The 24,081-nt window shown below is 45.4% G+C and overlaps 2 long non-coding RNA genes across 2 annotated transcripts; both read right to left on the bottom strand.

Moving 5' to 3' along the window:
• Window positions 1-1,001: 1,001 nt before the first annotated feature.
• On the bottom strand, window positions 1,002-15,339 carry LOC113972624. The gene is made up of 3 exons (XR_003535950.1): window positions 15,178-15,339; window positions 8,738-8,844; window positions 1,002-1,120 (listed from the first exon to the last, which is right to left on the bottom strand). It is a non-coding gene; the product is annotated as an uncharacterized LOC113972624 (long non-coding RNA).
• Window positions 15,340-17,782: 2,443 nt separating this feature from the next.
• Window positions 17,783-22,368, bottom strand: LOC113972622. The gene is made up of 3 exons (XR_003535948.1): window positions 22,283-22,368; window positions 19,362-19,407; window positions 17,783-17,876 (listed from the first exon to the last, which is right to left on the bottom strand). It is a non-coding gene; the product is annotated as an uncharacterized LOC113972622 (long non-coding RNA).
• Between the last annotated feature and the right edge of the window lie 1,713 nt (window positions 22,369-24,081).

The raw sequence follows: 24,081 nt of genomic DNA on the forward strand, positions 1-24,081 counted from the left end.
GTCAGGGCAAAACTCACAGCATGTTTCAGCTTTGTGTTTGGGGATTTTCTTTTTTCTTTCTTTTCTTTTAAAGGCGTTATGGGAGTGTGGAACAAACAGAAGATGTGCTGTTCTTCTGCTTAAGAGCCCCTGATCCAAAGTCTGGTTGAGACAATGGCAGGGTTCTGATGTATTTTGTAGGCATTTAGGGATAACCCCAAGAGTCCAGTTGGAAAGCTGGCACTGTCAGGGCACTGCTGGGTCTCTGCTCCCCCAGCACTGCTGCTCTCCCTCCCAGACACAGGGGGTGACTCTCAGGGATGATCCCATGCAGGGTTAAGGGTTGGACTCAATGATCCTTGTGGGTCCCTTCCAACTCAGCCCATTCTGTGATTCTGTGCCTGCAAACCCAGTTGAGAGCAGGCAGAGCCCTGAAAACCCCCTGGCAGCCTCAGCTCAGACCTGCAGCATCACTGAGCTGTGCAAGGAGCTGCTGCTGACACAGGGCTCTGCTCCTCTCTAAGTGCTGCAGAGTGGGGTCTGAGAGGATAAAACCTGCTGCAGCTGGAGTTCCTACTCTGCGACAATCATTTTAGATGGTACAGACTTTAAAGCCCTCGCTCTTTCTCAGGTGGTGTTCCTATAATGCTCAGAGCAGTAAGGAAGGATGAATTTTCAAAAAAGTTCAATAAAAATCAGATTCCCCACAAGCTTGGCTTAAGGGGCTCAAGGAATTGCCAGCACTAAGTGCTCAAAACTTGTCAGGTCTCAAAAAGGCTTGAAATTGGCTTGAAAATCCTGAAAAATTAATAAGAAGTGTAGGAAACTTCTCATGTACTTTTTTATTTTGGAGCCTAGAACACAATAACCACATCATGTTTTACGGTCTCTTCCATCACACCAGGAGGACTAGAAAGGTGTGGGTTTGCACCTCTCTAAAGAAGCCACGCTCTGGGGTTCATTTTTTGTTTAACAAAAGCAAGAGTTCAAAGAAATAGTACCTTTAGGAGAACTCTCCAGCATTACTGAAAGATTCCCAGCAGGATTCCCAGTGATGCAGCCAGGCTTGGTACCTCTGTACTCCTTCTCCAAGGTCAACACTCTCCACTCCCAGCTGTGCATCTCCTAACCTCAGGTAGCACTAGAGAAAAAGGGTTAAACAGAGGAAAGGAGAGATCAAAAACCTCATAATATATGTTGTAACCTCCTAAATTATACTGAAAATTAATATATTAGCTATTCTTCAGCCTTTGCTAATCCCAAAGGTTTCCTCTGGCTGGTCAAACCCAGCAATAGCACATCTCAAACAAACAACAGGAGCAGCATGTGCTGGAATCCAGCAGCAATGGAGCAAAGAGCTGAAGGATGTGCTTCATGAGCTTAACTCTGCTCACCAGGGATGCAAACACACCTGAGGAGCTGAGCATGGGGTTAAACACTGGGCTGGCCTGAGACCAGATGAATTCTGCAGTAAGCTTATTGCTATCATTGCTACCATCATCATTGCTGCTCCCCAGGGAACAGCCCATCCTAAAGCTGGCTAATCTCCTTCAAAATGATCTTTTTCAAGCAGTTTATCCAGAATATAGTGGCATTTACACTTTTCAAGTTAAGAATTCAGAAGAGCAAGATCAGTGAGTACCCGATTTGTTATGACAGAGTTGAGCAGGTCTAACAACTGCTCTGGTTTGGATGATCTACAGCACCTTGAGAACACCAAATGATGGAGCAGAACGTGCAACAAGTAAACACTGGCAGGAATATTTCAATACACAGAATAATGAGGGGAGCTCAAGCATTCCTATCTTGTTTGTTTTTAAACACAATGTTCCTGCTGTAAAGAGATGGGTAAAAGCAGATGTTGACATTCTAAACTCTTCCTCTTATTTAAAATACTAATACTGGATAATATTACAACAGATGAGAGGACAGTGCTCCTCCAGAGACATTTATTCTCTACTTTTTTAAACCCGACAGGCATTTCAGATGTTCAGGAACTGTGACTGTAACACATCTGCATTTTTATTTAATTACCTTTTTCCTAAATGAGATTACAACATGGCATGTGGTGTCTTTCAAACCAGACACCTGTAGTCAGAATTAGAAGCTTCACAACTACCTCCCCTTGAGTTCCCAGGGGTTGGGGAGGTGGTGGGGAACTGTTCAGCTCAAAGCTGGCAACCTCATCAGCAGCGTTATCAAGGCCTCTGCAGATCTCAATGGCTTTCCTGTCTGCATATTTTTATATGTATGTACATATATTTATTTATTCATTATATTTTAAGGCTAGTTCCGGCAGGAAAAAGGTAATAGAACAGTGAGAATTTCCTGTGACAGTATAACCAGGAAAAAAAAAAGGCCATTAAATAAAATAAACTCAGATAAAGCCTTCTGTAAAACTGAAATAAGGCTGAGATGCCCCAGGTGCAACATGGGCCAAGTGTCCTTCCTCTGGCTCAGCACTGGAACCGAGCCCAGCTTTTGTGAAAGGTCCCAGAGCCTCGGGATGAGGCTCAAGGTGTTCACTGGCCTTGGGCTGCACCCTTGGCTGCTGCAGAGCCAGAGACCTTTGTTCCCAACACGGGGCTGCATTTGGGGTTTCCTTCAGCTTTCACCACAGTTCCTCCTCCTCACAGGAACAGGAACTGCTCAGCAGTTGGGCTTTGCAGCCCTACATTTTGGCAGCCCATTCTTTTTCACAGGCAAAACTCCGATTTAGAAAATGGATTGAAGTCTGTTGCTCACACTGGTTCCACGTGGTTGGGAACTGCAGGAGATTCTGAGCTGGAACACAGCTCCAAGGGTGCTGCAAAGCCCTACCAGAGCCATTTGATCCTGTCCTGCACAGGCCAGGGCACGGGAGACTCCTGTACAATGTCAGGCTCCTCCAAGGAACACCCCAACAAGGAAAAAGGAGTGGAGTCAGATGTGGACTCCTGATATTGCTGCATCTTCTCCTAAACAAACTCCACTCTCTGCATTTCCCTCCATCTGCCACCATCAGTGATCTCTGAGCAGAGGGACAGGAGACCCAAAAGCAGAACTGCAGAATGCTGGATGAGGAGATTGTGCCTGATATGACCAAGAGCAAAGACTTGCAAGGGAGGTGGAGCAGGAGGAGTGATGGGCAGGCAAGGCAAGTGGGGTTTTTTTGGAGCATGGAGAGTGGGCATGACCAGGGTTTGATTGGATTTGCCAAGGCCAGAATTAACTGAAATTAAGCAATGGAAAACAGGACAACTTTTCCAGCAAAAATGACTTTACAGCACAAGCCTCATCACTCACCCTCCTTTGCTTATTATAATAGGAGTGGTTTTGTTTGTTTAAATGGGGAAAACAAACAAAGGAATCCATTCTGCAATACATGCCCCTATCCTTCACCCACAGGAACACTCCTAAAACACAAGGTTTACAGCTTGTGGCTGGAGAATTCCCTTTCATGTCAGTACCCACTGAAGTCCTTTACCCACAGGGCAAAGTGCCTAAAGCAGCACCCACTGCCACCCCAAACTTCCTCCTCCTTCCCTCTTCCTGAACACTGCCTCTCCCTCCAAAGGTCCCCCATGGAGAAACAACCCAAAATTCAGCTTTGGCTTTACAGAAGTTAAAAAGCACAGTATTTGCATGATCCCTCACCCCCCATCAATCAGCTTTTCCTGAGGGCTGCAGGAGCCCCACTGACGTCCAAGGAGCAGTTCTGAGGTTGGTGCTGGAGGCAGATGCTGCAGGAGCCAAACCAGGCAGGGCATCGTGCCCAGGATCACCAAGGACCTGCTGCACAGTGCTCCTGACTCTGGCAATGTTTTGGCAACACACACTGGGTCCAGTCCCACTTCAAAGCCACCTCTGTGCTTTCGGAATCACGGTCAAGTGCTCGCTCTAATTCCCACATGTTTCCAGTATGTTTTTAATCATCATCATTAAGGGATTGAACACAACCCACTGAGATACAGAAGTGTAAACATGAGCAATAATTATTCCAACCTCTTCCCTGGTTTCAGGTAATGATCACACTGTATATTTAGAGCTGCTCCTCGGCTTATGATGGTCTGTTTTAGGATTATTTTATCCTGGGCGTTTCTGGTTAAGGCCAGCTAAAGGTTAAGGTCTGTTGGGGAGGGGGAAGCATGTGTTAAAATTATTTTAAAGGCTTTTAGTTATTTAAAGTCAATGCCTGTGACCTGTTAAGAATCAGCAAAGATGAAGACATCTGCCTTATGCTATTCCAGAGTAAACAGATCTGCTGCAGAACTAGAAGACAACTCAGAGTTGGAATTTCAGTTTAATTTATGGGAGACACGCCACTGGAATTTCTCAGTGCAGAAATGGGGATGTTAGTTTTAATCAAGCTAACAGGGGTGCTACCAGCACTCCAAACACAGCAGCCCAGCACTCCCAGATGTGCTAATATTTGCCCTAGTGTTCAAAAAACAAGTGGGAGAGGAAGGGGAGAGCTCGTCACTAAGGCAGGACTGCGAGAGGCCTCTGAGCCGTCGGTCAGGGCCACACTCACCAACCTCCCACACAACACAGGGGCCTTCCCTGTGCTCCTCAAACAGTTCCCACAAGCAAAGCACAAGGGCTACAGCTTTTCCCATATAATTCTGTAGTTATTGGTCACTTTTTTGGCCACTCAGTGCATGGCCAGCCTATGCAAGGATAAATCCTCTGTGCTCAGTGCTCACCTCCAGCTCCCCTGCCTGCCCCACACATCCCCCTGTTCTTGTCCTTGCCTGTCCCAGATTTACCCATTTCAAATCCCACTCCTCTGCTTCATAACAGGGATCTGCAGCCTCCCAAACCCTTAAAAAAGGCTTGAGCACCTGAAGACATGAAAAGGCTTCCCAAGTGCTTTCTCATGGACAGTAAATATCTGTATATGTCACTTAACACACAGCAAGAATGAATTTGAGCCACTTTAGCTGATTTTCCTTTAAAAGTTACATCAAATACCTTACATTTGCCATGGGTGCAAGCGTGAACATCTGAGTTTCTGCGTCTAACCCTAAGTTACAATCTTTCCTCAGCAAAACTGTTTGTTTTCATCAGGAGGTATGTTTTGTTTGGGGTTTTGTTGTTTGACTACTATCTTGTTTGTGTTTTAAAAAATATTTTTCCCTGTTTTCCAGTGAAACACCAGACATGGAAAATTATTGTTGATGTGGTTTTAAAACCTCTTGACTTTTTCTTTTTAAGTTATTTTTCTTGGTAAAATATAAAGGAACTATCTGGCCATTGGAAACTTTGAAATAAATATAATCTTTGCAAAATACCATCTGAAAACTTTTTGATGACCTTCCACCAGACCTGTTCCAGTTTATCCTTGGCTCTGATGTGGAGAACCTGGGTGACCTCATGACACAATTTTCTGAGCCACCATTCCCTATTTGTTGAGATAATAGGAATTCGAGTCTCCCAACAAGTGATTCTTCATCAGAAAAGTGACAGTCCATCAGATTGAAGGTTACTGCAGAAATACATCAGCTTTGAATAATTACAGCGTTTGTGGGAAATATTTCTCCAGTTCGAGATGGAGATTTCACTCCACGAAAAAAAAAAAGGCAAACAAAAACACTCAATCATCTTAATCATAACAGTGATTGTAAAACCCCCCAACAGGCTGCTTCAGACTAGAGTAAGGTTTTGTTTTTTCACAGGCTCTGTGGCATAAATTACAGACTGGGCTTTGCTCAGGGCTGCAAAGGTGGATTTTCACTGAAAGCTCACTCACACCACCCCCAGTCGTGCCCAAACATCCCGAATGTAAATGAAAATCATTAGGCATGTACTGCAAACAGGCTGACTCCCACTTTGGTGGGTGCAGTCCAAGGCATGTCCCAAACTGCTGCACGAAGCTGGCAGAGGCACAGAGAGCTCCAACCCACTGCCCATGGGCCATCTGTGCCCACAGGTGGGCAGGGGGAGAAAGGGAGGCTCCACCCTGTTCCCAGAGGAGGTTCAGCCTCCTCACCCAAGTGAAAAGGGCTCAGCCAGGCTCACAGCGTTCAATTCATAAGTGTTCATCTATGAAATCGGATTCCCACCCCTCTCCACTAAGAATCTGCTATTTCAACGAAGCACAAGATGTCAGGATTTTTGCCAACATGAGCACAGCTGTCAAAATCTCATCCTTGGAAAGAATCCCAGATAGACACATGTTTTACCCCAGCCAAAATGGTCAAACTTTGCAGAGAAACATTCAGAGAGGAAAAAGGTTCCATATTGTCACTGTGATAGCTGGGGATTGCTCACAGCCAGACAACTGGGGTGCAGTGTTTTAATAGCTGAACCATTAAAGGCAACAGGCATCTTGCTATTGACAGCAATAAGAACAGATTCAGTGCCTTTGGCACAAGATTATCAAAAGCAGCGTTGCAGGAGAGGAAATAAGCTTGTTTGAACTTGGGAGACAACAAATAAAGGGGAAATATGCTTTCAATGTTCTATTTCTAGGGTATGTTTTTCTAAATAACTTCAGCACTTCTGCCTGGTATTTCCAATGGAAGTCTGAGGAGTCTTGGGTTTACACTGTCCTCGAGTTCATGTCCTTTCAAGCCTCCCTGGAAATCCAAGCCTAAGAGACTTTGCTGGATTTGCCTTGGGTGCACAGGTAGAAAGGTTCCTCTCTGGATCATCCCAGGGACTAGAGCCAACCACAGCCCAGCCACGAGCCCCCTGCACAGAGGGCAGGGAGCAGGAGCACTGAGGCCCTGCTGACAGAGTGAACTCTCATGTTTGGGAGGATCCCCAGCCTGGAGTTCTACAACTTCTCACGGCAGAACTGAGGTTCAGCCAACATTCCCAACCCACTGAGCAGGGAAGCATGAACCTCTTTCTCCTGATTGGAGGCGTGCAGAGGAGCAATGATTTTGCTCAGGTCCCGGGCAGGGGCAGTGGGAAAGGCAGCAGAGGGGCAGCAGAGCCTCAGCCCTTCGTGCAAACAGGACCTGCCTGGTGCCTCTCTCAGCTGCAGGCAGGGAGAGGGGAACTCCTCCAGCCAAGGGCTGGGGAGGGGAGGTGGCATCAGGAACAGCAACCATTATCCTCTTTACTGGAAAATGTGTATCTGAATGGCCAGATTTACTGGCTGTTCCAGATCTTTATGAGATTTATGAGGCCTAAGAAAAAAAATTTACTAGAAAGACATAAAACTTCAGTGGTTTAAAATGGAAATGTTTGCAAGGGACGTGGGATCAGCTGGTTTCAATTGCAGCCCTCTGAGGCAGGGAGGGCTTCACTGCAGGGCTGAGCACCTCAAACCTCTCCTGACCTGACCCTCCCAAGCTGGAGAGCCAGTGCTCCATCACTGGGAGGAGCTGTGGGAGCCCAGATAAAGGAAAGGCACAGACAATGGGGATGATGAGGAGCACATGGCAGAGACACTCAGGTCTACTTGTGCAAAGGGTACCTGGTGTAGCCAAACTGCTTCCTGACCCTGCACCACCCACCACAGTGCTCCTGCTTATTAAATTCCATAGAAAGTTAAACCTGAGCTGTCTTTCTGCATTTCCACCCTGCTGGGAGAAACACAACCCGATCTCCTGGCATGCAGAGCTCCAAGGAGCACAGGGCAGGGACCCCTGCATGCCCTGGCCCTTCAGCCCCAGTGCTCACAGCACAGGACTGGGTCTCAGTAGAGGGATGTGAACATCCTGCACCCTGCTCCTTGTTTCCCTCTGTTCACCGGGAAACTCCTCCTGGTTCTGACAAAGCACATTGCCCCACACTCAGCCTCTGCCTTCACAGAGGAGATCCCACACTCTGAACTCCGGGAAGGAAGCTTTTCTCTGGGCTGAATATGACCCAGTGCAAAACAGAAACTGAATTCCCCTCCAAGCACAACAGACAGAACAACAAAACACTTGGAAAATGTTGGGTTTACCATATCAGAACCCTGAAACCACATTACACACATCTCTTAATGAGGGTAATAAGCTTTAACTTAGCAGCCTCTGAACTGAGCTCATCATCCACTTAGAGTAACACTCCCTGCAGTGCCTTGGGATCGGTTGGCCAACATTTCACACCTTTGCATTTGCCAGCGTTGGTTCCTGGCTCTGAAACAAAGACAGAACACGCTGAGGATCTCCAAAGGGTGTCCAAGGGGGGCAGGGGTCGATGGGGATGCTGCTGATGAACTTATTGCAGTGCTCTCCCCCCCTTCACCTTGCAGGATGCTTAATTACAGTGGGCTCCTGTGGGATTCACACCCTGCAGCTCCCAACTGCTCTGCTGGCAGCTCGAGTCACTGTGAGCTGAAAGGGGCACAGGCTCCTCCTGCCTCTCTCCTCCCCCTGAATTACTAGAGAACATTTCCCTTCCTTCTCCCTCTTGTTCTGTGTTCCCTGTGACAGAGCAGGTGTGGGGCTGCCTGGCTCACCTGGCTGGCAGATAAAAATCCAGGCAGTTGCCAGTTCAGAATCCTCTTCCCTGGGACAGTCCCCAATCCTGTGTCACTGAACATCCCAAACACTGCATTCTAATCCATAGGGAAGTTCTTTCCTGCAAAGCCCCAGAGGCCCCAAGCAGAGCACTGCTGTGCACACAGGATCTCCCCCAGCAGACCAGCTCACCTGCCTGAGCCCATGCTTGGCATGTGCCAGCTTGGCAGTGCCACCCCACCAAATGCATCGTCCATGCTCAGGGCTGCTGTCAGAGGAGACAGAGTTTTACATAATCCTGCTCAAGCATCATTTATATCTTGAACTGTGATTTTTGGCTTGCTTTCCCTTGCTTGCAAATGACATCCTGTGTTTACTTGCGTGCTGGTGGTTGGAAAATCATCTTGATCTGTCTCAGACATCCAACTTCTCAGCTTGTCCTGACAGCATCTTGCAGGAGGGAGGTCCACGAATTCACCTTGCTCTGTATAAAGACAAATTTACCTTTTAGAACTAACATCAGCTTTATCATTGTACAATCTCTTACCAGACAAGCGTGGTTATGAGCCTCTTCTGGCCCTGAAACCTGTTTACTCAGGAAGTTTCACTGAGCAATTAGGTTTTGAAACACAGAAACAAACTTCTCAGTCTACTTACAGCAGTTGTTAATAGCATCTCACTGACTGAGCCAGTGCTTTGATCAGGATTTCTACAGAACTGGCCAAACACACCCCCTCTCAAAACCATATTGCCTCAAAATCTCTACGTTTTGACAAAGAAATGCACATTTGTGCCTCGTTCAGAATACACTGAATTACACTTTCTCCATGAGCAGTGGCACTGTGAGCTGTGTCTGGGAGGGAGGACAGTTCTGGCTCTTCCCTCCAGCCAGTGCTCGAGGTGAATGTGCTGCACTCCCAGGGTGCAGGTCAGTGCACACCAGGCTGGAGCTCTGCTGCTGCTCTGGTTCCTCCAGGACAGTCAATGACTCAGGGGTACTTGCCAAGCCTCGAGCTTTCAAGATTCTCTTCCCCCCAGGACTCCCATTCCCTTCTCCCTGCCTGTGATTTCCAAAGGGGAGTTCACTGTTCCTGACACAGCCCCACAAGGAGCAGAGTCCTCTGCCCTGAGCTGTGACCTGCTGCTCCTCACGTGAACCCAAATCACTCCATCTCCATTGTTGGCATCCCATGGTCTGGGAAACTTATCACCAACATGTTTGCACTTCCCCAGTAATATGGAAGCAGACTTGGATTTCTTTTTTCCCCTCCCCATTTCACCATATTCCAGTTTCTTAGATAAATTCTCTCCATGAACATTTCCCCAGTGGGTTGCCTGCAGCCCCTGCCCATGATCCATGGCCTGTCTGCTCTGCTGCCCACCTGAGACCACAGAGCTGGTTCCTTCCTGGCTCACAAGAGCAACAGCAGAAGCTTGCAGGGGTTCAGTACTGCCCAGGCAACCCCTTTCATTAGTGCAAATTAATTTATCTTCTTCTCCGTGAGATTCCATAAAAAGAAAACTAATGGTGATATGAATAAGCTGGATAAGGACTAAATCTGACCATAGAAGTTTTTGTCCTTAATCTCATTAATATTTCCCAGTGAAAACACTCACACTACTTTCATGGGCATTCCCCACAGGATAAAATACTATCCAGCCTAACAAAAGGGTTCAATGTGAATTTATGTTTTTTACTGAAATATGTTTTTACTTATATTGTTTCAATGTTAAAAATTAGCATTATAAAGCATTTATACATAAATATGCACACCTGACTATAAACTACTGATAACTTCTTTATCTGTCAAGCACTGTATTCATGAATAGTGATGTATTCAGATATATGAAAGACCTGACAGTTTAGATTTTTTAAAAGTTAATGCACTCTTATAACCAAATTTAGCCTTTTAAACTGTTCAGTATTTACTTGTGTATTTTTCAGACCACTGACTAAATGCCTGTGCCTCAACCAATTAATTAATGAGCAATGTAATTTGGAAAGAATTGCAATTTTCCAGAAACCTGAGAAACTATGAACACTGAAATAGTAAATCAAATTAAGTCAACCAACTTCCAAACCCCTTTTTTAGTATTTGGTAATACACAGGACTGTTAACATTTTCTCCAGTATTAATCTTTCTCCCTTTATCTCCATCTCCAAAGGATTTGCAGCTCGGGTCACTGTAATATATTGCACTCCAACATGTTTCACCTGAAATTCCAGTAAGGCACACAGCTCTTTTGGGCTTTCCACAGGCATCAACTACTAATTCTTTCAGGCCCCTCTTTAAATATCAGCCTTTAATACTGTTGGATATCACAGCACATGTATAGATTTACTACCATAGCTTTCTTTAACCAGCCAAAAATAAAGCATGACAGTATGGCACTGCCCCTCTGGGAACAGGCTGCTCCAAGGAACATGTACCAGGCCTTGAATTGATTGTTTGAGGAACACCAGGACACACACAGAGGGGGAAAATAAGAGGAGAAGGAAGAGGGGCTGTTCATAAATGTAGACAAATCCTTCTACAGACATCATTCAGGGGTTATCTGGTTTCACTGGTCAAGTATAATTTGTCTAATCTGACTTCAAAATCATTGTTCTCCCCTTAAAATATCTTGGTTGTATGAGACAAGATATGAGTCTTCAGGAGGCTGGCAGGGTGAAGAGAGGAAGGGAAGGAGGGAGACAGAAAGTCAACAGATCAATAAAAGCACTTTAGGATAATGGCTCTCCCTCGAGCAGCCCAGTCTGGATTCCAGGCACTGCCAGGAAATGTGTTTGCAGGAGGGAAATGTTGAATCCACAGCGTGGTGGCACAAAGTGAGGTTCTGGTCCTGCCCCATCCTGTTCCAGGGATGTGTTTCCCTTCCTGCTCATCCCTGATCTCCCCCAAGTGCTGTCCACAGTCAGCAAGACCAGGAGCCTGGGGGTTTGCAGCTTCTTGGAAAGCAAGACAGTAGAAGACGACATTAGGACAGAGTGGAATGAAAAGATGGGACACAGAAGTCTAAGAACATTGATTCCCACCTTTTTGTGTTGGCTTTTTTTCATGGGCAGTTACATGGAAACAACAAAGTGCCTGAGTCAGGTCAGAGCTGATCTTTAAGAAGTCCCACCAATATCTGCATATTCACACCACCCCCAAGAGACTTCCCAGCTCAAGGAAATTTTATTACAGTAAGGGCCCCATCTACTGCCACAAATTTGCAGTGAATCAAACCACGTATTTAAAGATCTTTTCTTTCATTAAGATACTTCCATTAAGTAATGCCCAGCCATTCCACTGCACTCTCCATCTCTCACTCTTATCCCCACACATGAAATCATCCATCAGCTTCCCCAAGCACACTCACAATGCACAAGGCAGAAGAGGCTGTCCATGGACCAGGTAAAACAAAAAGTCATGGAAAGTTTACCTTCTTACTGTACACCTACAACCTGCACTTTAAAGGGTTCCATATAGCACGAAGCCTTGGGCTGCTCTGGAGTTTGTAAAAACATCTGTGAAATCCCTACTCATAGGACTGTGGCATAAAATCAAGTGTTGGCAGCAGGAGAACTGGGACCTGAATAAAACACAAAATAGTTCAAATGGAACAGGATATTTATACTAACATAAGGTGGTTAACTGTGGGGTGTGGGTCCTGCTCAAGGTTTAACTCAGTTGAAGTTACTCTTGGGCTGGGGGGTATTTTAGCAGCTATCAATCTTTCAAGGGAACTTTTTCCCCCATTAGCACAATAAAAACAGTCATAGGAGAGGATGGCCCTAGAGCCTGAGACCCAGGAGCTCTGCTGGGTGCACTTCTGGAGGAAGGACCTTCATTCACTGCAAGGTGCAGGAGCCTGGCATGAAGGGAGTAGTGAATTCCTGCTGCTCAAGTGCCCACACTGCCCACACCCCACCCTCCCACAGAGAAAGCAGCAGCTCTGTTTCTCCAGACTGAGTAAGGGGAGCACAACAAAATGAAGAGACACACTGCAGATTGTTTCTCTTTAATTACCCTCTCTCAGTATTTCTGCTCATCAGCTGGAACTCCCTGTTGCTGTTTTAAAGTAAACAAAACAGTGAGGTTTTAATACTGACCCACCTCACTTCTTTGGTCTGACTAATTGCTGAAACTGGCCATAAATTGTCCTTTTTGTGACCCCCTGAATAGCCTCCTTTATTCTGGACGGCACACATCTGCTTTTGTGTGTGCCCACTTACACAAACACATCCCTCTCCTGTGGCCAGGGTACAATTTCAGCCCCATATGGAGTTTTGCCTGGTGTTGAGGTCCCCGGGGCTGCAGAGAAATAAAGTGCTCAGAGGGGAGATGGGATGTGGACGTGGCTCTGACATTCATCTGCAAGGAAAATGTTCCCTTCAGATGAGGCTGGTGAAGGAATCACACGAGGAAGGTTGGGAGCAACCAGGTAGAGGGAAATACTGCAAAATGCAGCTGTACTTTCTCCTGTCAGAGCAAACAGAGCCATATTCCTGCCAGCCTGAGCAACCAGCAAGAGGACAGCACAGCCAGGCAGGGGAATGCTTGGTGCTGAGCCACATGATGCCATTTCAGACCCTTGTTCAGTGTTTCTGACATGAAAAAAGCCTCAGTTCACACATCTATCAACATGCCATAAGACTAAATGAAGCAGGGATCTAACCAGCCAATCCAGCTTCTTTTTTTCCTCTCTGAAACTGGCTGACATGTCAGTAATCCTTTCATCGTGGTTGCTCCAGCTGCTTTAGATGTACCTGTCAATAAGGAGGCCACTTTATTTTAGTCAGTGCTTTCTCTCACACACACAGGTCCCAACTTGTTGCTCACTTAACACTTCAGCTATTTTTTTTAAATCAGACTCCCTGATTTTTCCTCCCCACTGATGACAGACAGGAGGAGGGGGAGCAGTTCCTCTCTGTGTCACACAGGGTTTCTGAGGAGCAGCAGGGCCTTGGCTCTCAGGGCAGTGTGAGCAGCCAAAGCCTTTCCTGGGGCAGTGTCTTCCCAGGAGAGTTGGGAGCCTCCTGCCCACCTCCATCCCCTCCTGCCCTGCAGTGCTCCTGAGGGAAGCAGCACAAATGGCTGGGAAAAGGAGAAGGGCTCTGGATGCAAGTGCAGAAATTCACGGGGAAGATGTTCCAAAATACAATTCACACAACCACCCATGGACACGGAAAGGAGAATTTCTCAAGAGCTCTGACAGCACAAAACAGTCAAGGAGTTTAAAGGGGTTTTGTCTTCAGTTTTCAAGAGGATTTTTTCCCCTTCATTCCTGGTGGGAAAGCTTATGCCTTTAATTCTATCACTATAAACTAAATAATACATCAGGGGTTTTTTTCCTGTCAGGCATGGCAATGGCACTGAACGTATGCAAAGTTTCCACTAAAGGTTTTTGTAACTTAATTTTCCTCTGGAGATCAGAGGAAGCCAGATATTCTGTTTCTTGCTGGAAGTTGGCTGGTGGCCACGCTGCACTTCCCTGTCATCCCTCCCCAGCCCCCAGCACTGTTAATCACATGGCTGGATCTTCCCTGGATTTCTTCTGTCAAGCAATTCAGGGGATAGGAAGAGGGAAAGAAGAGAATCAGCTGAGATATAAAGCAGCCCAGGCCCCAGAGTGCCTCTCCCCCTTCCCCGTGCTGAGCTTGCTGTATCCCTGCACACTCTGGCAGAGCCAGAACGTGCTTTCCTGCCCCCAGAGCCAATGGCTCAAGATTATTCCCCAGAGGAACAGGGCACACAGAAATTCTGCTGCACAGAGCCAGCACAGCCCTGTCAAAGCATGAAACTGCAGCACAGAGGGGGTGCAAAATCCCTGAGCCTGGGCTGAGGATGTTCCCCTTTGGCCACTCCACAGCCCTGCCTGCACTGGGGGTTTTATGGGTTTGATAGCAGAGAGTTATCCCAACTCCACGAGTTCTGGCAGCTTCCTTTGCTGGGGAATTCCTGGCACGTGCTCAGTGCTGAGTGGAGGTGGTTGGCTGGAGAAAAAGCTTTATAAGGTTCACAAAGAACCCCCAGATCCAAGTTAGATTTAGGGCTGAAAACACTGATTTTATCACATCACTCCCTCCTCCTTTGCCTTTGAAGCAGAACAGAAACCCTGAGTCCAGCACACCCCACATCTCTGGAGAGCTTTGCCTTCCCCTGAAACGTTCCACGGGGACCCACTATCTTCAGGAGGAGACAAATGAACTCCCCCCTCTGGATATCTCAGGGCTTTGAAAATAGTTGGATCCCAGCACTTTTGGCTGGGTCTACCTCCCATCCTTGTACATATCAATAAATGAGAAGCAAAACTGGCTAAGGTGGCTCCCACACATCAGAAAGAACAACCTTTGCATGATTTCAGCCTAAGCTGCTCCTTTGTAACCAACGAGGCAGCAAATAATCAAGAACACCATCAAAACACTCTGTTTTTCTGGTAATTCGAGAGCTGTGACTGCACCAGAGACCAGGCCCTGCTCTCCAGCAACACCCTGCCCAGGGAATGGTTTTATTTCAGCCAAGTCCACTTTGCTGCCCAGTGCTCTGATTTGAAAAAGTACTTAGGTTTGTAAGAGACACTCAGTGAGCTGGGAGCTCACCTCAGCTGTTCTGGAAAATGGAACTTGGATTTTAAAGAAAAGACTTGCTTGGGTAATCCCTAAATTCCTTTGAAAACAAAATGTTCATGTGCTAGATAAACATCTGTGGATAAGCATGATGCTACAATGGGTCACTACACGTATTTTTCCTAAATCTATGTTTAATTGAGAGGAAAATCAAATTAATTTACCAATACCCAAGTTTCTTATTCAGGCAAAACATCTACTTACTTCAAACAGACTCTCAGATTAAGGAATGAGATGAAAACCTGTGAGTGCACCTTAATGAAGTGTTTACTCTAGCCATCCTCTCTCTAAATTTGAGCTGATTTCTTAGTTTTAGATGTTCTAATAAAAAAATCAGTCCCTTCTCTTTGGGATTTTTGTTTTCTTTTGTACCTAGAAAGAAGGAAAAAAAAGACATTTCCATAAGTAATGGAGCTAGAGAATATTTAACACATGTGCAGCTTGTGTTTCTGGATAAATGTTTGCAAAAAGCCCATATAAAAGGAGGTGAGAAGGAGCACAGAAACACATGTGCTGCCTGGAAGAGCAGCACACCTCCACAGCAGGCTGTGAGGAGGAAAGGTGCCACTGAGTGCTCAGCACATGGTTCTGTATTCCAGAGGCTCAGCTTTCTGCTCACTTCACCTGCCCGAGCCTCCTCCCAGCCAGGCTGCCCTCCCTGCAACCTTTCCTTCCTTCAGCTCCTTCTATAACCATTATCTCCAGCAGCACAACTCCTTAAGATACACCTCGCCATCATTTGGCCAGTGAATGCATTTCACACAACATTAGTCATATTGCACTGTGGATAATTTTTATGCTGTTGCTGTGCCTCTCCCCGGGACGTTGTTACAGTTTAATTTGTACATATTCTGCTGCCCGTGTGGTGTCACTCAGCTGTAACCAGAGAGAGCGTGATGGCTTTGTGTTATTGCAACAGATTTTCCCTTTAAGAAAATTAAAAAAAAAAACGAAACAAAGAGGAAATGAAAGAAATGGAAAAAACCAAACACACACAAAAAAAGAGAGTATTTTTCTTAAGAGTAAGTCCCTCTGCTTTCTAGGGTTGGAGAACTGTAGATAGGCTTGCAGGGTTAGCAGAGAGCCAGATCTCAACTTTGCCCAGCAAAAATGGATTTAGATTCAGGGTTACATCTCAGGCTCACTACATAAATAAGTATATGCTGCAAGTTTGTGTTTTGAACCAATTTTCCACCAAGTTCAGGCAAGAGTTTCATATCTGCAGCAGTTCTTCAGACTCTGCCTGGGTACTCATCTCCACCAGAGGAGCTAATCCGAGCTCTCTGCTTCCCTCCCAAGTGGTGATGCCCCTTTTCTGGCTGGAGTTTCTGTTACAATCCCATCTCAGCCCCAGGCATCAGTTCTCCATTCAGCCAGCAGGGCAGCCCTGCAGCCTCTCAGCTGTTCTGGGTGTTCAACAGCCAACATCAGCACCCACACAGAGCACTGACCACACTGCTCTCAGTGCTTCTGCTCAGTGACAGAGCTCCCCATATGGAAATGTTTTGGAAAAATAAGGGATTACTTGGAAGGACACTGGGCTAACCCTGCTGAGTATCTGCTTTTCTTCTTCTTAGTTCTCCAGCATGAAACATTACTGCTGGTATTTTGGACAGTGACCATAAGGTCATAAGACTGAGTGAGTGATTGAAACTCCCTCAGCTCTTTGTTTACCTCTGGAAGACAAAACAATTGATAATTTCATCTAACAAACAAGAGTTCTGTCTAATTCTTTAAAAATACTAATTTATTTTTAAAGCAGCTAAGTTTGTCCCTCATATTTGAACTCTCCCTTGAGTAATGACATCTCACTGTTTTTACAGCCAATCATAGTGTAAGCCTTCCCCCCCCCCATTGCTCCTAATCTCAGACTTATAAAATATCTCTTGCCCTACAGATTTACTCCTCCAAGCTGAGAACATTAAGCAGACATGACTGGCTTGTTAGACTGCACCATAAGTAGAGTTATTTGGCTCTGAAGGTAAAATAATCTGGGTTGCTAAAGAAGAGCTCATCTCTTGGGCCGAGATCCCTGGAAGTGTTTTGGTACCCCGAAGGTCCTGGGTGTTCACCTCCCTGGGTTGTGATGAGATACTCGTGTTCTGGTGGGCTGAGGGAATGCCAGGACAGGGAGTGCCCCCTCTTCTCTTCCAGTCCCTGTTCTGAAAGGGTGGTTCAGGATCTTCAGCCTCCACCATTTCCTTTAAGGAGAAGTGGGGTTTGCATCTCCTCTGAGGACACTCACAATAAAAGACCTTGGGTGTGTTTAACATGCTGTACATTTAATATCCTGTAATATGGGCAGATTCAAGGAGGAACTACAATCTTCTACTTTTATTCCTCCTCAGGTCCTCAAACACATTCATTCAAAAAACCTGCTCTAAGAGAAGGGGAACCATGGTTGTTTTCTGAGTCTCCCCAGTGCCCATGATGTTCTTCCACGCAAGAACAAATCCAGGCCATGCCCAAACCAGGGGGTTAAAATGTCCATGAGCACTTGGCCCATGAGAAGTTCTTATCATGCTTTGCTCTTGTGAATCAATCCTTTCAGTTAAGGTGGCTGGGGGATATAATTATGTTTTTATTTGCAATTACAGCTTTAAATTAGGATCAATAGAGGCAGCTACAGCCCTGCCATACCAACAGTACTGGGTGGCTCTTCTGTTTCCAGAGAACACACTTCTGAAATAAACTCATTCATCTTCTATTAAAAATATAATAAAATTCATAGGAAAAAAACTTAGACCTCAATATAAGAAAAAGACTCAAGAAATCTTACTTTGGTTTTGTTTTTAGGTATTAAGCCAGCAAGACTTTCTTCCCTGTGGTTGCTTTCCTGAGGGACTTTCCGTGGCCACATCTGGAATAAAGCAGGTGGGCATCAGGCCAGCTCAAAGATGACTCTGTCAGAAAAGGAAAGGAAAATACACATCTATTTAGTTACTATCCTGTATTTCTGGCTTCTTCAGTGTAAAATTTTGTTTGAGATGAAGCTTCTGCTGTAGACAAGGTTTGCTTGAGTTTTTTCAATCAACTCTTCCAGGGATTCTGTTACCCAAATATGCAATGCTTTCACTTTGCACAAACTGTGATTATAAAAAAAAAACAAAAAAAAGGACTCTACTAAATGGAAATTTTAATAGGGAATTGGGGCCTTATTTTTAAGAAACCTGTCAAAAAAAGGCATAAGCTTGTGTCAAATTAGAGCTTTTCTGAGAATGAAATTGCAACAAAAGAACCTATTTCATGCATTTCACATTTCATAGCATATTTCATAGTTGTTGTACAAGTTGGGGTAATATCTGCTGTGATTTATAGAGGAACAGAGCTGTAAGAAGCCTCCCTTCTAATTATAACTGGTTATGAGGTACATCACTCATATCAGCCTGGAATTTACTTCCATCTCAAACAAGAGCTTTTTTTTTTTTGCCTGTTTATTATCACAAACTGGCCACAGAAATGCTGATAAAGACATTACAGAAATTGTTATTAACATAATCCCTTCCCAGCTGAGGTTCCTTCTTTTAATGCAGACTTGTTTTGAGTCTTTGTTTACAGGTTGTGATGTGTCAGACAGCAAACACCATCTCTCTTATGCAAAGTTGTGCAATGAAAGCCTTTCCTGTTCCGTGGGCTCCATTAGGCAGAAGGGCTGACTTTGACAGAATGTGCAAAAGAACCCATAAATCCAATGATTCCCTCCACTTTTCCAGTCAGTGTGTGCAAGGGCTTCACACATATAGTAGATGTTCCATTTGAATGCAAAACATGCTAAAATTTGTACTGAAAAGCACTTAGGCTTTAAAAACATACCATAATTCTACAAAGAGAAATGCCTGACATATCTTTTGGCTGATTTCAAATTCATATATATTTTAAATGATCTATATACCCTAAGCTGTGCATTTTATACAACAGCATGATAACCATTCCCATTCCCCTCCATCCAACCCACGGATGGTCTTGATTTATTGGCCAGTTGTGTCTAGTGCACTGCCCCTCCCCAAATTCAGGCTGTAATTTTAATTTCTGTTGCTGCTGCTGCTGCTGCTGTTATCTGCATGTAGTGCTTGCCATGAAGATACCATGGGCTTGCCCTGTAAACATAACTGATGCTATTGAAGCTAATGATTTAGGATCTCATCCATCTCCAGCACAGTTTGCCATTACGTGACTTGTTCTTGCAGGGATCTGATTTGTATCACACACGAGTTGCCTTGATTGCTGTTTTGCCATAGAGTAATAGTTTCCTGGTTTCCCCTGACATACTGAGTCTCCCTTGATCACTCAGGTGATCAGTCAACACATGAGTTAATTATGGGTGAAGGGGTGTCTGAAGCCCAAAGATCAAAAGATACGCACAAGGTCTTCTCCAAGTCATTACTCACCTTCTTGAGCATCAGGCAGTTCAGATTCCTGCCTCCTGCACTGGCCCTAAAGAAAGGGATAGAACAGTAAGAAACCTGAATTAGAGCCTCTAAAAGACACAAAGTGAAATATCCAATTTCTCCTAAAGAAGAGGGAAAAAAAAATCCATGTGGGTACCATGAGAGGGGTACTCTCATTTACTTATCATTTAAAAAAAGGATTTAAATAATCAATGGCAGCTGTTAGAGGTTGATAACCCAACACTTTGCCACAAGGCTCTCCCCTGCTTCCCCAGTGAAATTTCCTAGGTTTTAATGCCATTTTAGGGCAATGCTTTCAGATATTGCCATGACCCTTACTGCCATGCACCAAGAGAGTTTAGTGGCAGAAATCAGGAGCTACTGGACAAAATCCTGAGAACCCTCCCAAAAGGTGAAGGAAAAGCAGTTCTCTCCAGACCTGTTTTCCCCTCTTTCAGCCACCCTCAAAACTCAAACACATGCATTAACATTCTCAGAAGCTCATTACAACTCCTAACCTGAACCTCCTGCAGGAGATTCCCCCCTTGGAGCCCTGTCCTGCATCGCTCTGGGAATGGGCATCACAGCACCACGGGCCCTCCTGCTCGATCACCCTGAGAGCAAAACTCAACTGGTTGGACGAGTCTGTGGAACAGATGGGACCCATAACAGCCAAGAGCTGGTGGTGTTGTGCTGCAGCCCCAGGGTTATCTGTGTGGGGAGGAAGATCCCCTGGGTTGTGCTCCCTGCAGACTTGGGTATCAGCTCAGCACCTGCACCCCTGAGCTGCACCTGTATGCACCCACCAAAACTGGTTTCTCCATCTCTGTGGTTTTCATGTTACTATATTAAAGGAGGTGTAACTGAGCAACACACCTCAAAGGTTTACTTCCTAAAATAATATCACTATTGCTCCACCCAAAGTCATCCTGCCTTTATTTTTAAGGCAAAAGGAGCTGAATCACTGAGTTGCAGATTTGAAGAGACACCACCTAAGGTCAAACATTAAAAATCCTTCAGTGCAAGTGTAACCCCGTGCACACAATTCCACATGTGCTTTCTTCCCAGTGCACACAACTCCACATGTGCTTTCTTTTCTTCCACATGCAAATAAATGCTCCGATGCACAACCCACTTGCACATATCTGCACGTGCCAAAGGGATTTACACATGTTAATACTTGGAAAGCAAAGTGAGAGTGTGTATAAAATGGCATGCACAAAGTACATCCATCCATGTGCACATCTCTCTGGAGGCAGCACTACTTGGATGTATTTCTAAGTGGAAAAAACAGTTAAAAAATTGATCTGTCACCCTCTCTCCAAAACCTAATGATTACAGTCTGTTAATTACACCACATCTGTTGGAACCTTCAGCAAATAAATTGTGGACCTGATCTATTATTTGTAATACCAACAGAAACTACAAGTAACGTTTTAAAGTTGCACATATGCAAAGTGAGAGCAGAAGCAAACCATGCCATGTTATTCCTACCCTGCCACTTCTCCATGCAGGTGCTATATATTGTGACAAAGCAGCTATAATAACCTTTTCTAAATTTTACTTCATGCAGATGGAGAGAAAGCAGTGAGAGAATATAAAGACTCACAGAGAAAGGAAAAGAACATTAAAAAATGCTCAAAATGTCATGTACAATTAGTCCCAGAGTAGCTCTGAAACACTGTAAGCCATTGACATTGCTTTGAGCCAAGATTCCCATAGCCTGGGATTCACCAATTGCTTTTGGATGCCCAAAAAATAAGTGAATCATAGAATGGTTTGGGTTGGACCTTAAAGATCATCTAATTCCAATCCCCTGCTGTGGGCAGGGACACCTTCCACTGGAATGGCAGAGTCTGTCAGGGGAGAGTCATCTCAGCCCAGAAATGCTTTGACTTCAGGTTCTAGTTGTGGCACCTCTACTCCTGGTGTGGCATCCACATGGATTTGCCAAATCCCTGTGCTTTTCAGGGCACTTGGACACTGGTACAAACACACAGAGTGACTGATGCACTCGTGTGTGGGAACAGCTCTGTGTCCTGCCTTGTGCAGGGCTCTGAACCACAGCTCCCCTTCCCCCTCCTCCTGTTCTCCACAACCTGGAGTTACTTGGCCGTGGTTTCTCCAACAGAACAATTCAGCCTTGAAGCAAATAATAGATTTTTTTCCAACAGCTGGCCCAGCAAACAATGTAAGATTTGAAAGTCAAGCTGGATCCCTTCTTCCTTGGCTTCCTCAAAGCAGCAGCAACAGCCCCCGAGAGCAAATGACAACTGTCTGGTGTGACCTGGAGCAGAATTGCCACCTTCTGCTGTGCAAGAGAAACAAGAGCCTCAGCACTCATTATTGTTACTGTGGGACCTGCACATTAGTGAGCTGGTCTTGTCAGACTGCTTCAGCCAGCCCACTTCTTCACCAGAAAGCAAATAACTGCTCAGGCTGAAGTTTATGAAACTTTGGGGATTCACAAACGTGTTCCATGAATTTCTGGCAGTTGTCTGAACGTTCACAAATAATGTGATGCCAGTAATCAGAACAAGTCAAAGTTTGACACTCCTATGCATAAATCAGGAGATGTTTTATTTTTACTGCTTGAACAGTTCTGTTCCCAAGCACGATTGGATTTGAACCATCAAGTTGGAGGTGAAAGAACCTTTATTTAATGTATTTGTTTAGGTTTATACGAAATATTAAAAAGTGTCTATGCAGGATTCTAGCCACCTTTGCCATATATTAAAGAAACTCAGACAAAAATAAACTTACTAATTTCCAAAAGCCAAAGAAGGTACAAAAAAGCTGCCTGGGCAGAGACCTCAAATCTTTCTCTATAAACTGAAAACTTTGCACACACTAATTCTCTCTTCTCCAGAGCCTGGGACATGAGGAGATGTGTCCCTCAGGTCAGCAGAACTGGGACTCACCCAGGCTGGAGTGGGCAGGGATCATTCAGTCCTGCTCCTGCCGAGGAGATCTATCCACTGTTCTCTCCTTTAATCCACGAGGACTTCAGCCAAAGTGCCTCTGTGGCTTTGCAGCTGCAGTGGTGTCACCGGGGAGACAGAACAATCCATTAAGGAAAAAGGATCCAAGACCCAAGATTTTATGCCAAGAATCTATTTGAGCTTCCCCCACAGGCCCACAGACACAGCACAGTCCTGGAGCACCAGCATTTGCTGCTGATGGAGAGAACCCCCCTCGTCCCCCATGCACAGGGACCCCTCCCAGAGTCCCACCCTGCCCAGGTTCCTCCAACCTGCCCCTGCCCCCAGCCTGGCCCAGGGCCTTCTGCCACTCTTGCACATTATGAAGGAGTTTCTCATTCAACCAGTTCCTCCTTTCATGGTCAAAAAAGAGTAAATTTAAGATCCCAAAAATAGAAGAGGGAAGAGAAAGCCAACCTATTGACTTCCAGGCCTAAATTAAAACAAATCCATTAGGATTTTCTACCACAAGGTAGATGGTCCCTGAAGAGCAGGGTCTGTCTTTCTGCTGCTGGCAGCAGCCAAGAGCAGCACTGACTGTCCCCCAGCACCCTGCTCCCTGTCAGCCTCCCTGCAGGGTGGGAACAGCACATGTGGGGAGACACAGCTTCAGAAAACTGGCCTTTCTCCTCCTACAGTCAGAATGCACAAGTCTGTCAATGACAGCTTGGTCTCTCCAGAGACAATCCCAGTTCTCTTGGAGAAACATCCTTTCCAAAGTAAACATGAAAGTCACAGAGGATCAGCTCTTTGCTCTCTTCGAATGCTGCAGAAAGGAAGTGCCAATAAAAAAGATTCCAAGAGGTTGTCACTCTCTGACAGGCTGTAGGTGACACTTTCCAAACCTTCTATGCAAAAAAAACCCCACCATTTCATTTTTTGCCACTGCTGCTTCACTGGATTGCTCAGCAGGTCCTGCACTCCACTTCCCAATCAGAGAGGTTCCAATAAGCATTTCCCATGTCCCAGAACGATGCTCTAATTCCCTGGCTACCTGCTCTTCTCCTCTCCTCTTGTCAAAGCCTCCCTATTTCACAGAAAGGGTTCAACTTTCACTCAGTGAATGGGCAGAGGAAACCACATGATTTTATCTTTCATCCCAGGACCAGGATGATCACTCAGGGCTCCTACTATTGCCCTGTGAGCTGTTTTCTGTAAATAACAATGTGAAAACCAGGAGCTGTTCTTAAGAGAGACAATGTCACAATGTACATACAGCAAAGACAGGTTACCTTGGATTTCTTTGGCAACATCACAAACCTCCAAAAAGAATGATGGACAAAAACTCTTTTTAGGACAGCCTAGAAAAGTCAGAACATTTTTTTTCCTGGATTTAACCTCTAAGTCACTTTTACCCAAATCAAACCACCTGAGCAGCTGATGAGGTCCCAAACCCTGGATGAAGTGAGGGGTTGCAGTGCCAAAGTCATTGTTGACTTATGACACATTTGATATCTGCTCATGTTTCCTGAGCTCAGGGGCTCCAAACAGCCATGGCTTTTTCCTCCAAGGACACTCAGGTGGGAACTCACATCTGACAAGTTCACCCAGCCCAAAGGACAAACCAGCACTTTGGCAGTACACAGATTGGGGTCAAGTCCAAAGTCAGGGCCAAATTCATTCAACAGCAGGTGAATTTTTGACTTCTCCCTGCACCTCACTCTCTCCTGTGCAAAGGACACAGAAGCACAAACTTCCAGGATTGCTTTGTGGAAAAGTTATGTTAAAGGTTGTGCAGG

The sequence above is a fragment of the Neopelma chrysocephalum genome, unplaced genomic scaffold, assembly GCF_003984885.1.
Source record: "Neopelma chrysocephalum unplaced genomic scaffold, ASM398488v2 Primary Assembly neopelma1_94, whole genome shotgun sequence".
In the NCBI taxonomy this organism is placed as follows: Eukaryota; Metazoa; Chordata; class Aves; order Passeriformes; family Pipridae; genus Neopelma; species Neopelma chrysocephalum.